Source organism: Pleurodeles waltl, chromosome 12, assembly GCF_031143425.1.
Source record: "Pleurodeles waltl isolate 20211129_DDA chromosome 12, aPleWal1.hap1.20221129, whole genome shotgun sequence".
In the NCBI taxonomy this organism is placed as follows: Eukaryota; Metazoa; Chordata; class Amphibia; order Caudata; family Salamandridae; genus Pleurodeles; species Pleurodeles waltl.
The window spans coordinates 556,093,532-556,108,129 of record NC_090451.1 but is presented as its reverse complement, the minus strand read 5'-3'; the positions used below and the strand labels follow the sequence as shown (position 1 = coordinate 556,108,129).

Below are 14,598 nucleotides of genomic sequence, written 5' to 3'. Positions count from 1 at the left end.
TTACATTGTACTCCCAGGTTACATATTTGTCCACACACTCGTACATATCCATTCCTGCTGTATGGTGTATGTGTGCGTGATGAAAGTTTATAGTCAGATGTCACATACATAAAGATTGTCTTGAAAGGAATTTTGAACACATTGATTTACAGCTTAAACATCCCTTGAAGCCGACTTTTTCAGTCCAACACAGCATTATACTGTTAATTTTCTATTTACTTCAGAAATAACCCTCAGGAAATGCAGATGATGATACAATCCAGATCCCAGTGCATAGTTATCAGCCCACAATCTTTCAAGGCGGTTGTATTGACATTCTATGGCCATTGATATGTGACAATCATGACTAATCTCCTACACGGTTGATGTGTCACATTACACAGAGACAAAGTGGTTGTGTAAGTGCTATTTATTTTAAAGTGCTGTAGTGCAATATTTACATTGTCCAGGATTGTGAGTCCATTAGTGTGATGCCTTCTATTCTGATACTACACAGGTGCAATGGGACATGTCATTGGACATGCTGGGGTGAAGTGTCATACAGTGCAGAGGAACATGAATTGCCAATGAGGTAGTGAGAGACAATTACAGAGCACAGTGTCAAGGTAACAGTGGGCTGGAGAACAGCACATGTGAGCAGCTGTTGCTAGACTGGCATGTTATCAAGCACAGGACCTAGGATATAAGTACCCATGTGGCATGGACTTGTGCTACCAGGTACTCTTACGGGTGAAGGTGATCTTTTCCACGTCTTCATCTTCTGATGTGTGTATCGTCTCCTCTGCCCTTGGTGGTGGTGGGTTTAAAGGGGCAACACACACTTCAGTGTTTGAAGACGTGGAGTCAGAAATCATGGTAGCTGCCAACTGTGGGGCTATTAAGGGCAGTACTGCAGCAAGGAGGAGCTGCTGGTTCTTAAGTATAGCAGCTATATCACTGTGGTAGGCAGCCAGGTCGGCCCTGAGGGGGCCATGATTGCATATGTGCACGCAGTGAACGGTTTGGTGTGCGAGGTGTTGTGGCAACTCCCTTACTGTAGTGCTGAGTTCCTTTACACTTTGTTGAAGTCCTTGCAGGATAGATGTTCACGCTTGCATGGCTGCTGCCTCTTCTGCAGATGACATCATGTACGAACGCATCCCCTCAAGTCTGACTGCCATATTTTGCATCCCCACCCGCACCTCTTTGGCCAGCTCCCTCTGTACTCCAACTACAGTCCTCTCAAAGCTGATGCCAGTGTCCTCAGAGTCCTCATCTGGGTTGGAGCTGGCAGGTCGTACAATTGGGGTGGTGGACGGGTCCTCTGTGATGGCTGCTAATTCTGTGCTCCTCCTTGTGACTGAAGGTGGGGTCTGGAGGGTTCCAAGGACATCTTGGAGAGTCTGCTGGCTCATGTTTGTCAGCTCGTCATCCATGTCATCAGGGAAGTCCAGGACAGGCATTTCCCCAGGAGAGCCACCGTCCTCTGCAATGAGATATTGTACAATTAGTGTGTCTGTATTGTGGCATTTGTAATGTGACGTTCCTGACTTCCGATTAGTTGCACATTGTGATCTTGGTTCCGGTTCATTGTTCCTGTAATTAATATGGGCATTCTCCCAGGCCTGTGCCCCACCTGCATGTCACATGTAGTGTGGGCAATTTGGGGAAATGTCTGCGTCACATCCTGTAGGTGTAGGTTCTGCCCAAATTGTATGTTGCCACCTTTTTGTCCTACTCAACCCTCTGTCTACTTCCATTAGCATTGTGTGGCCTTGCTTTGGCTGTGGGTGTTCTGATGGCACTTGCACCACACTTAACAATCTGGAACTGACCCACTCTCTGTTATTTCACATCCACCTATATGTTGCTGAAACCTAGCATATACTATGTACAGCATTGGCATGGCACGATACAGGTGTCAGCATTGGTAATGTGTACTTCTGATGTTGGGGAATGTGTGCTACATTGGACTGCACTGGTGGTCCTAGCAGTGTTCCATTTCCTCTTTTGACTGTGCAAGTGTGTTTCACTTGCTGGAAACATATGTACTCCCCCTCAATGGTGTTATCTTAGCACTCTGACACTTCAGATGTTGCATGGTGGCATTGCAGCTATTGTGACACAGGCACAGGGTAGACCCTGACATGTGCAGCATGGGTATGACAAAACTGCTGTGTACCTCATAATGTTAAATACAATACCTGATGTTTGTAGCGCCTATAGACATGAGCATTTGACAGGATTTGCACATTTATATTAATTACAGGGGATTGATAAAGTTGTCATCCTGAACCCTCTAATTTGGGTGTGTTTGATCCATGGGCACGTAACTGCCATTGGCTACTTGACCTGGACACACAGCAGAGGTGGTAGTGACAACTGTTGTCATTGGTAAATACCACTTGCGGATATGGCCTGAGACTGGAATTTGAGCCCTAGTTCATGTAGCGACAATACCAGGTGTTGTGTGAAAGCAGGCCAGTTTTACATTGTACCTTACCCTCCTGGACTGGCTTTGCCTTTGCAACATCCTTGGCATGGCAGAGTACCCCCTTTGCAAAGGTTATTGGTGCAGTGTTGTGCTGTACCCCAGGTTTGCCCTGCACAGCCCATGCACCCGTGCTGTGGCCCTTTGCCCTTTTCACTACCTGATTATCATGGCTGACATGCATTGTGTAGTAGGTACTTCCCCTCCTGCTTGCAGTTAACAATTAGGCATTTTTATCCCCCATGCAACTTACCCTGCATTTATGTTGTTTCCTGGTAGACTGCGCTGTCCTGTCCTTGAATCCCTGTGATGATCTCCTCCGGGATGACGGCTGCCACCATCTCCTCCATGGGGTCCAAGGCCTCCTGCGGTGCTGGACTCCCACCTCAGTCTGCAGTGCTGCCTTCCTGTTCCTTGCCATTTTTTCCTTGGTCCTGCGCTTGCAGTCATACCAGCATTTCTTGCACTCGGTACTTCTGCCACACTGTTGATCCTATCGACAATTTGTTGCCAAATTGCCTGTCTCCTCCCAATTGGCAATTTAGAGGTGACAAAAAGTTGATGCTGGTGTTCCGTCACCTCTGTTACCATTATTTCATGCTCCTCTGCACTGCACCAACACTTCCTTTTCTTCTATTCCCTCTCCTGGGTCTTGTGTGGGCCCTCCTGGCTGGTTCCTGTTCGGTTGTCATCTTCCTGGGGTCTCTCATGGCTTCTGGGATCCATTTTGGGGCTCCTTTGCACATTTTGCTGTGTTTGCACCGCCTTTTGACGCTATTGCGTCGAAAAATGGTGTGTATCCGGTTTGCAACGTCGTAAATCGGATTAAAGTTTTGCGTCAAAAAGTATAAATATGGCCCCAAATACCGTTTTGAATTTTTTTTATAAAAACCAAAGAAAAATAGAAAATGCATCATTGTTTGCTTGGAGCGATCGTCACAAGGACAACACATACTTTCCAGGCCAGGCTGAAACCCCACGGAAAAGCAAAGCAAAAACTTACTTAAACCTGCCCTAAACTAGAACAGTAGGGAGCGTGTCCATTGACCTTTCACGTGCCACAAGTAACTGGTCGGTGAGATATCAGGTGCTAAATCCATTTAAACTGCCACAGAGGATTTCAATCTCTCTACTTTATTTCTTTCCAAAAATTGCTGTGCTAATACAGATGCCCGCACTAACTCGCTGTCTACCCCAAAACACATCTCCCTATCAGTAAAAAGGTGAGACAGGTCAATTGATGCGAAAGGCCTTTTAATTTAGCTCAACCATGGTAAAAGGGCACTCTTGTCACATGCTAAACAATCCATTAGAATTTCTCTAGTAAGTGTAGCCTCTTCTTTCTTCCACATGTAAAACCACACAGAAAGCCACAATAGGGAAGGCTTAATACTAATGTAATCACTTAAATAATGAACCCCCAACTCATTGTGGCAAACATAATGGGGGCTAGACATTGGGGCCGCCAATAGTTTCCTCAGGAAATGATTTTCCTCACTTTGTAAGGTCTCATACTACTTATTGCATCACACCTCAGTCTCATAAGTCACTATGAGGACACATTGTGCTGAATATACTCGGATCATCCGTGTTAACGCCCACCCCCCTGACAAGCATGGCATGGTAAGCTAAGAAGGGCTCCCACTGTCCTTGCCAATTTCGTTTGGCGTATCACAACCTGCGAAGCCCATGAACCTGATGCACTAAAGGATACACTAGGATAAGGGAAAGTGCCAATACATGACAGACCATGCTCTCCAACTCGTATACAGGAACAGATTTCCTGAGCTTCATACCACATGTCATGGTGAAGTGCACAAAAGAGTGCACTAACTTCCGAAGCGCTAAGGGCGCACATGCCATAAGCATGGCATCATCTGGGTACAGCAGAGCTGGCAGCTGGGAACCATTTTTATTTGGAACATCAGACGTACACAAATTCAGTTCAGGGACAAGATTATTAATATATAAAATAAATAACAGTGGGGCAAGTATGCATCCTTGACACATTCCCCGATTCGTACTTATTTCCTTTGTGACCTCTCTATTCATTCCAAACTGCACCCTGGCCTTTGTGTTAGTATATAATGCCATTATCACATGCAGTAAATCATGGTCCAAACCCATCCCTGAAAGCAAATGCCACAGTTTAGACTGATTGATGCAGTTGAATGCCATTGAGAGGTCCATAAAAGCCAAATAAATAACAGAATCTTTCGTTACTGTATATTTATCGATGATTAGGTTCAGATTTAGGCACTATTTCACTGTGCCAGTACCCGCCCAAAAGCCATACCGACAGATATTTAAGATGCTGTTCTCTTGCACCCATTCTAATACCCTATTATAAATACTCTACCAAAATGTTTTGTCGGTATATCAACTAATTATATTGGGCGGTAACATTCTGGTTTAGAGCAATCGCCCTTCTTAAATACATGAACAATTACCAAACTTGTCCAAGAGGACGTAATACTATAAGTGCTTAAATTATTAAAAGCATTTGACAACAATGGTGCCCATAACTCCATCTTGCATTTTATTAAGTCAATGGGCATGCCATCGGGTCCTGGGGCTTCCCCCCTACTTTGTTGTATTGCAATAGCTACTTCTTGGACCGATATTTCTATCCACGCAGGAGGGACATTCGAAACCGGCCTAAAGCTTGATATTTCTTGGGCTTGATAAATTGGCGCAAAATGGACCTCCCCATCTGCCCTACTTATATGACAACTAGTGGAGGTTGAATGCTTATTAAAAGACTGAGGGCCGTATTTATACTCCGTTTGCGCCGAATTTGCGTCGTTTTTTTCGACGCAAATTCGACGCTAAACTAACGCCAACTAACGCCATATTTATACTATGGCGTTAGAGGCGAATAGCGCCAAAGTTCCCGGAATGTGCGTCATTTTTTAGCGTGAACCCCTTCCTTGCGTTAATGATATGCAAGGGAGGCGTTCCCGTCTAAAAAATGACTCCCAGGCCTTTACGTGGTATTTATACTCCCGGGCAAAAGAGACGCCCGGGAGTGGGCGTGGCTAAAAACGGCGCATTTGCGCCGCTTTTTAACGCCTGGGTCAGGCATGGCGTTAAGGGACAAGTGGGCTCAAAATGAGCCCAGAGTGCCCTCCCCTGCCCCCAGGGACCCCCCCTGCCACCCTTGCCCACCCCAGGAGGACACCCAAGGCTGGAGGGACCCACCCCAGGGACATTCAGGTAAGTATTTTTTTATTTTTTTTTAATAATTGTTTTTGGCATAGGGGGGCCTGATTTGTGCCCCCCTACATGCCACTATGCCCAATGACCATGCCCAGGGGACAGAAGTCCCCTGGGCATGGCCATTGGGCAAGGGGGCATGACTCCTATCTTTACAATGATAGGAGTCATGTTGATGGGGGATGGGCGTCGAAAATAAATGGCGCAAGTCGGGTTACGACGATTTTTTCGACGTAACCTGACTTGCCCCATTTTAAGACGCCCATGCGCCATTTTCCCCCTACGCCGGCGCTGCCTGGTGTACGTGGTTTTTCTCGCGCACACCAGGCAGCGCCGGTCTGCTTGCGCCGGCTAACGCCATTCAATAAATACGGCGCCCGCATGGCGCTTCAGAATGGCGTTAGCCGGCGCAAAACTTTTTGACGCTAAACTGCGTTAGCGCAGTTTAGCGTCAAAAAGTATAAATATGGGCCTGAATATTATGCACAGTAGTCCAGAACTTTTTACGGTCTCTAGCATAGGCCAAACCCACTAGTCTTTCCTGATGGGAGGAAACGATTTAATTCTTCCTCCTTGTTGTCTCAACTTTGTACTGCTTCCGCAGGGATGCTACAATAGCACTATCTCTCAGTTAGGTACTTAGGGCAGGGCCTGGCGGAGCATATGATTTGCCCACGAGCAATAGCGATTGAACCACCACAGGATGTGCAAAGGAGGCCTATTGGGTTTACAAAGCAACTGATAAATCTTTAAAAACACAAATTGGTAAAATGTTTAACTATCATCCCACCATCCATGCACCCGTCTTGGAGGCAATGATAGAATAAAACCATATTCTCATTAACCACCTTGCCTAAATGAGTCAGGGGTCCGATAACTTCCAAAAGAGCCTCAGATTATTTGTAGAGGCTGTTAGGTTACCAAGGCTCACAATGATCTTAACGGTCTCCCTTCCTGGGAGATCTAATATTAATTCAAGTGGGTTATGATCCCCATAGACCATATTAACCACTTCCCCAGCCAATAATTTGTTAATTAAGTTACGGGAGACAAAAATATAATCAATCCCAGAAGCACAACCCCTCCCCCTGTATGGGGGCTACCTCTCATTACGTAGCCTTACAAGGTCTAATGCATCATGCAGGTCACGCCTAGCAAGAAGATTTAGCAGCTCTTCCCCCTTGAGCCTAAGTCTAGCCTCCAATCTCCCCATCGCTAAGGTCAAAATGTTTGTATTAAAGTTTCCTGCGAGACACAGGTAAAACTGATGACCACTGGAGACATATTTTTTTGTACAATTTTTTTAATACACTCAGACAGACCCAAAATACAATGATTCAGCATGTTAATAAAATCATTATTATGGAAGTTGTGGTGTTGGTTGTGGTAATGGACCACATGAGGCAGGCTGCACGGACACAGGCATACGATGCATCATTTTGGGGGGGCTTATAAATATATTGTATTGTATTGTATTGTAATCATATTTATATAGCGCTTACTACCCCTGACGAGGCGTCGAAGCGCTTTTCGATCCCAGTGGCAAGGCTACAACATTGGTTCCAACGTTCCGCAAGCATCTCCCAAAGTTCAACAGTTTTCTTACTAGGCTAGGGGATTTAAAGTTTACCACCAAACAAATTCCCCCAATGTCTTTGTCTTGTGAGCCAATCCAACCAACTCTGCGAATCATCAGTATGTCATTTGCCTATTCAATATTAAAATTATTGTGTTTACATAACAAATGTATCATCTTATTTCAGACCTGAAACCAGGATTCCCTTTGATCTCCATTCAATGGCAGCACACTGGACAGCACCAGGACATAAGGGCATGCGTCAGGGGGGAGGTGTAACACTGTGGAGTTGCAAATTAAACTGGGCTGTGCATCTTGGGCAGTATTATCATCATTAATATTCCTTACCGGTTCGCTGGTATGAGTTTGCCCATTCCCCTCAATGCCTAGAGACTGATCTTTCCCATTTACATTTGATGGACCAGGCCCAACTTCTACACAATTCACACCACAATCCTTTGACAATCTCCCATTGGCATGATCTTTCCCGCCCGCCACGAGTCTCGGAGGTGGTACAGGTTCAGTGCTTGCCTCATTTTCCCCCATGTGGTTCACTGGGGGGAAATGTAGACTGCCCATGGCAGAGAGATGATTTTCTGTAGCTCACCCACAGTCCAAGAGTTGGCAAAGCTGTCCTTCTAAAATCGCCACAAACTCTGCATGAATGTCCTCCATAGTAATGTTACCAGCATTGTTCGCATTTTTCTGGGCTGTGTTCTTTCTCCTGACCACCCGTCTTAGATTAGCACTTATAGGAGGGGCCAGGCTGTTAAGCTTTTTGCGCCTTGCCAAGGGTTCCACAACCCTATTAGCACCCGCATTGCCCCCATAGGAAGAAGGAGTGCCCCCATCTTCATTGGCATTTGCAGTCAAATTCAGGCTAATGGCAGGACCCTGGTTGGCTCTGATAACTGCTGGGGGGATAACCATTAGCCCACCTTTCCCTAGTCTTTGAACGCTCTTATGGGAAGTGTCCATTATCCTAACCGGCCCCTGATTAGTATTTCCTTTGCCACTTAGTGATAATCTTCATTCGGTCAACTGAATCGCTGTGGATACTACCCCAATTACTCTTTCCAGCATTACATCAATGTTAGTTGGCTTGCAGAGAGGGGCGGGATTTCCCCTGATTTTACACTTTCCCATAGTATACAACTCTGCTACTCCCAGCACTCAAAACCCCAATTTGCAAACTCCACCAAATTTAGAAAAACTAACTTACAGCAGAGCAGATGTTGCAGCAGTGGCCCGGCCTCGTTTGGGCATGGACAGGCACAGATGGGCCCGCTCTTGGCCCAGTCTTCACCCGAGCACGCACCCACAGGCGCCCCAAGCAGGGGGACCACCAAGTTAGCTTTATACACCTCTGGGTGCATGCAATGACGAAAAGCGGCCCTCCTGCTGTGTTGCACCTGGGAGCTGGAGTCCTCGTCCCCCCGGCCTCTGAAAGCACTGTAGATTAAATAAATGCCAAGCAAGTGATCCATTAGCACTGCCTAGAGAGCTGTCATATCCTCATAGGAAAAATAAAAATAAAAAGACAAACTATAAAAGGAGAAAGTTGAAAACTAAAGGACTGGCTGACAAACCGTGACACTCAGGTGCATTAATTTTAACGTGGTTGTGCATATATAAACAGAAACTGCTGTCATTGACAAGGCCAAGCCAAAGAGCCAATGACTGATATCGACTGAAGAATACCTCAGGCAGAATGCTATCATGGATGGAGTCAGAATATAAATGACACTCAGACAATGGCAGAAGAGTCTGTTCTAAAGGTTATAAATATATATATATATGTATATATATATACATACATATATAGATGCATGAATTGTTTGATGATTTTTTATTACTAGCCTGTCAGGCCTTCGGAAGGGAAGGGATGAAGGAATTCTAGAAAGAATTACTACAGTAGAAATGTTCGACTCCTACGGTTTTTCATAGCTGGTACACAACACGATAATGCCCTCCCTAGAAAGATAATATGTGAGATTACATGTAACAAAATACCTATCTATAGGGTTTAATAATACAGGGTATTAAAAATCCACCTTTAGAGGCCTACTGCCATGAACCTACACTTACAACTCTCTCTCTCTCTATATATATATATATATATATATATATATATATATATATAATGATTAATTGGTTCAACACCTTAAAAAATAACCATACAAAAGTCAATGTCAATTAAACAAGATATTCTATTAATCGTTTTTATGAAATGGTAAAAGCCATTCATGTTGCACATTTACATAAAATGGTCCATGTGAAATTGTTTCTCGGTAATAGTATTCCATTAAAGCATTCTTCTATGAAATCACATAGAGCCATACCCTACATCTTATGCCTGTGGTGGACGAGTGGGCAAGACCAAAATATTTACTCTGGTGCAGTCATGATACAGTTCTTTTTTTAGTTTTTTATTATTTTTCATATATAACAGACATACAACAATAGGCAATTGGAGTGCCAAACATCATCAATATTTTGCAATGAAAACACTGGGGCTGTAAAAACGATACACCACAAATGATAGGGCAATAAGGAGTCATGTAGATGTGTGAGAGCTACATATAGGAGCATATGACGGGGTGGAATGCAGCACATCCGTTACGCAGGTGAGGATGACATTGATAAGCTGAGGAGTCGTGTTCGATGGTATGCAGATTTTCTTGATAGGGTTGCCATATATCTATGGGCCTGGATGTCGTAGGTTGCAAAATGGCATAGTCTTTACTAACTTTGTCACAGTATGTCAATCCAATCCATGGGAACAGTGGCCCTAACCCCCCCCCCAGTGCAGCCCGAGTTCACATTTGGCCAGCAAGAGGGCCATTGAGGCTAGGCGTTGTGTCAATCGTAGAAGGTCCCTAGTGTATCCCAGAAGGACCTTTAAAGGATCAGGGGTTATATCAGTAACCAACATATCTGACATGCTTGAACACCGAGATCCAGCATCAAGAGATCTGGGGGCAGGTCCAGGAAATATGGGCAAAGTCTGCACCAGAAGAGTGGCATTTGGGACAGTGATACTTCCGGTCTGGGTCAATTTAGCTATGTCAGATGGTGAGACATAGCAGCGATGGAGAAATTTAAAATGTATCAATTTATGTTGATGGTTTATTGAGACTTGCTTTGTCTGAGTACAGCAGTGGGGCAGCACCCTGTTAGTGAGGGGACTGCCAAAGTCCCCAGCCCACAGATCTCAGGCTTGAGTAGTTGTGTCTGGCTTCAGGGTGAATCTGAGTTTGTACAGTCTTGAAATCAGGTGGTCCCCTTCCATGTCTGTCAAAACATGTGTCAGTGGTGGGAAGTATCGGGAGCAAGTGGGTAAGTGGGGATGAGGGATCTCAAAGTGTTATGTAATCTACGAAAGACAAAGAGATCCATGGTGGAGACCGACTGTTGATGTTGGCCCGTCACTAGTTGCAGGACACGGCCATCGGGAACCAAGTCCCCTAATGTGTGCAGACCATGTCGTTGAAGCGTACGGTGAACCATGCCTCGCGGGTGAAGGGAAGCAATGGGTTGTTATTTAGTGGCAGGGCTGCAGAGGATAGCGGTCCGCAGCCGAATAATCGGCAAAGTCTATTCCATGCCCAACATGTCAAGGACACAGCTTGGATATATTGAGGGTCAAGGGGGATGCCTTTAGGTAAGAGTTGTTTATGGTGTAGCTCTCCCAACCGGTGTAGCAACGTTCCAGTCGCAAATATGGGACACGTGTGTCCGGATGATACCACCAGTGTGTGTACTGACATTGGGCAGCGAGATAGAAGAGGTAAAAGTTGGGGACCCTAAACACACCTCGTTCAGGTGGGAGAGTCAAACTGTCCCAGCGAACCAATGGTCTCAAACTGGCCCATACCAAGCGCAGGAGATGATCGCGCAGAGTATGGAAAAACTACAATGTGAGTGGTATGGGAATATTCCAAAATAGGTATAAGAACCGGGGAAAGATCACCATTTTAACTATAGCCACTAGGCCCGCCAGGAACAGGGGGAGCACAATCCATCGGGTCACCTGGCCATCAAGATGCACTATTGCCAGGCCATAATTAAGTTGAAATATTTGGTTTATATCTCTCTGTAGTCGGATACCCATGTATTTAGACTCTGATTTGAGAAAAGTGGCGCTACACCCAGTGCAGAACCACTTATCTCACCTTTGCATACATTATGCCTGGCACAGGCATAATGTAGAGCAAGGGGTTGCAGAGTGGCGAAATGCATGCATTGCGCTACTTTGTAAATTTAGGCCCATATTTATACTTTTTGGGGCAAACCTGCGCTTCGCAGGTTTGCGACAAAAAGTATAGCGCCAGCTAGCGTCATTCCTAGACGCCGGCCAGGCGCCATATTTATGGAATGGCACTAGCCAGTGCTAAGGCCCTGCTAGCAACCTTGGAAAGGACGTTAACATGGCCGGGGAGGCATAGGGGGAGCCGGGGCTTGTGCTTCAAAATATGGCGCTACACTATGTAGAGAATATTTTTTGCCTCTAAGCAGTGTAGCGCCATTTTCTGGCGCACAACCCCCATGGACATGGCTCCTGTCTTAGAAAAGACAGGAGCCATGCTCATCACCCCAATGGCCATGCCCAGGGGACAAATGTCCCATGGGCATGGCCACTGGGGCCAGTGCTGTGCAGGGGGCCCCAAGTCAGTGCCCTGTTGGGGAAAAAAAAATCCTCACCCGGACTTACCTGGGATGTATCTCCCATCCTTAGGTGTCCTCTTGGTGTGGGTGGGGTTGGGTGGGGTGTCCCAGGGGCCAGGGAATGGCACCTGTGGGCAGTTTCCATGGTCTCAGACCATGGAAATCTGCCTACAGGTCCCCTTACGCCTGCCCATACCCAGGCGTTAATAAAGCAAGCTTAGCGCCATTATTTAAGGCCCCCATTCCTCCGTGCTAGATTTTAGTACAGGGGGATAAATATGGCGCAAAGGCCATATCCTTCTTTTCTGGGTGGGAACGCCTACCTTGCATCTCATTGAGGCAAGGTAGATTTTCTCCTCCAGAAAACGACGTAAACTCCATAACTTTGGCGGTAGACCTGTCTAGCGCCAAAGTATAAATATGGAGTTAGGTTTGCGCTGAATTAGCGTTAAAAAAATGACGCTAATTCAGCACGAACCGAGTATAAATATGGGCCATAGCTCGGCGATTTTGCCTTGTTGGGCCACATTGGCATAAAAAAAAATGACGGTAATGTGGCGCAAGGAGGCACTAGGGGCGCTTAAATCTGCCTCTTAGTGTCGTCTGTGACCCACACGGAAAGGGTACTCCCCAGGGACAGGCTGGGCAGCATTGGTTAATGGAACTAGTTCAGATTTAGACCAGTTGATCTGGAGACCTGATAGGTTACCATATCTGGTGATTTCTTGTATTATGGGGGCAAGATTATCAGCTGGGTGTCGCATGAAAAGCATGAGGTCGTCTGCATAAAGTGAAAGTAACAGGGGACCATGGGTGAGCTCTATGTCCCATGTGAAGATGATTAGCGTGTGTTGGACCTGGCTTTTTGACAGGGACATCCCCAAACTTTTTGCCTCCTTCCTCCTATTTTTTCTGACCTGTTGTTGTTGGCTTTTGACCTCTGGGCACTTTACCACTGCTAACCAGTGCTAAAGTGCATATGCTCTCTGTGTAAATTGTACTACTGATTGGTTTTTCCATGATTGACTATTTAATTTACTTGTAAGTCCCTGGCAGAGTGCACTACATGTGCCTAGGGCAGGTAGATTAAATGCTACTAGTGGGCCTGCAGCACTGGTTGTGCCCCCCACCTCAGTAGCCCCTTAACCCTGTCTCAGGCCTGCCATTGCAAGGCCTGTGTGTGCAGTTTCACTGCCACTTCGACTTGGCATTTAAAAGTACTTACCAAGCCTAGAACTCCCCTTTTACTACATATAAGTCATCCCTAATGTGTGCCCTAGGTAACCCCTAGAGCAGGGTACTGTGTAGGTAAAAGGCAGGACATGTACCTGTGTAGTTATATGTCCTGGTAGTGTAAAACTCCTAAATTCGTTTTTACACTACTGTGAGGCCTGCTCCTTTCATAGGCTAACATTGGGGCTGCCCTCATACACTGTTGAAGTGGCAGCTGCTGATCTGAAAGGAGCAGGAAGGTCATATTTAGTATGGCCAGAATGGTAATACAAAATCCTGCTGACTGGTGAAGTCGGATTTAATATTACTATTCTAGAAATGCCACTTTTAGAAAGTGAGCATTTCTTTGCACTAAAATCTTGTTGTGCCCTTCAATCCACGTCTGGCTAGGTTTAGTTGACAGCTCCTTGTGCATTCACTCAGACACACCCCAAACACAGGGTACTCAGCCTCACTTGCATACATCTGCATTTTGAATGGGTCTTCCTGGGCTGGGAGGGTGGAGGGCCTGCCCTCACACAAAGGACTGCCACACCCCCTACTGGGACTCTGGCAGACAGGATTGAACTGAAAGGGGGCTTGGTGCATTTCTTAGAGACTCTTTGAAGTCACCCCCACTTCAAAGGCACAACTTAGTATAAAACAGGGCCTCTGCCCTACCTCATCAGACACTTGCTGGAGAAGAAACCTGAACCAGAAACTACATCCTGCCAAGAAGAACGGCCTGGCTGCTCAAAGGACTCACCTGTCTGCTTTCTATAAAGGACTGCTGCCTTGCTGTTGCCCTGCTGCCTTGCTGAACTCTTGTCTGGCTGTGAAAGTGCTCTCCAAGGGCTTGGATAGAGCTTGCCTCCTGTTCCTTGAAGTCTCAGGGCCAAAAAGACTTCTCTCTTTTACTTGGACGCTCTGTGCGCCGAAAATTTCGACACACAGCTTGTTCGGCGGCGAGAAAAACGCCGCACACCGACGCTGATCGACGCGACGCTCTTGGGACGATCGAAAATCCGACGCATGGCCTCGCAAGGACAACGCCGCCCGACCTCTAGAGGAGAAATCGACGCGACGCCTGCCGTGAGATCGTAATTTCAACGCGCAGCCCCGCAGATCGACATCCGGAGGAGAAATCGACGCGACGCCTGCCGTGAGATCGTAATTTCAACGCGCAGCCCCGCAGATCGACATCCAGAGGAGAAATCGACGCGACGCCTGCCGTGAGATCGTAATTTCGACGCGCAGCCCCGCAGACCGACGCGCAGCCGGAGAACAAGCAGGAAAATCCACGCACAGACCCGGGACATCTGGTAATCCCCGCGATCCACAGAAAGAGACAGTCTGTGCGCCGGAAAACGACGCCGGCTTCCCCGCGTGGAAAATAACGACGCAAGTCCGTGTGTGCTGGGGAGAAATCGACGCACACACCCTTTTTCCACGCACC

At 46.5% G+C, this 14,598-nt stretch overlaps 1 protein-coding gene across 1 annotated transcript in view; it reads left to right on the top strand.

Moving 5' to 3' along the window:
• Positions 1 to 14,598, top strand: part of FA2H (fatty acid 2-hydroxylase) — a 604,197-nt gene that overhangs the window by 109,090 nt on the left and 480,509 nt on the right. The window lies entirely within an intron of this gene.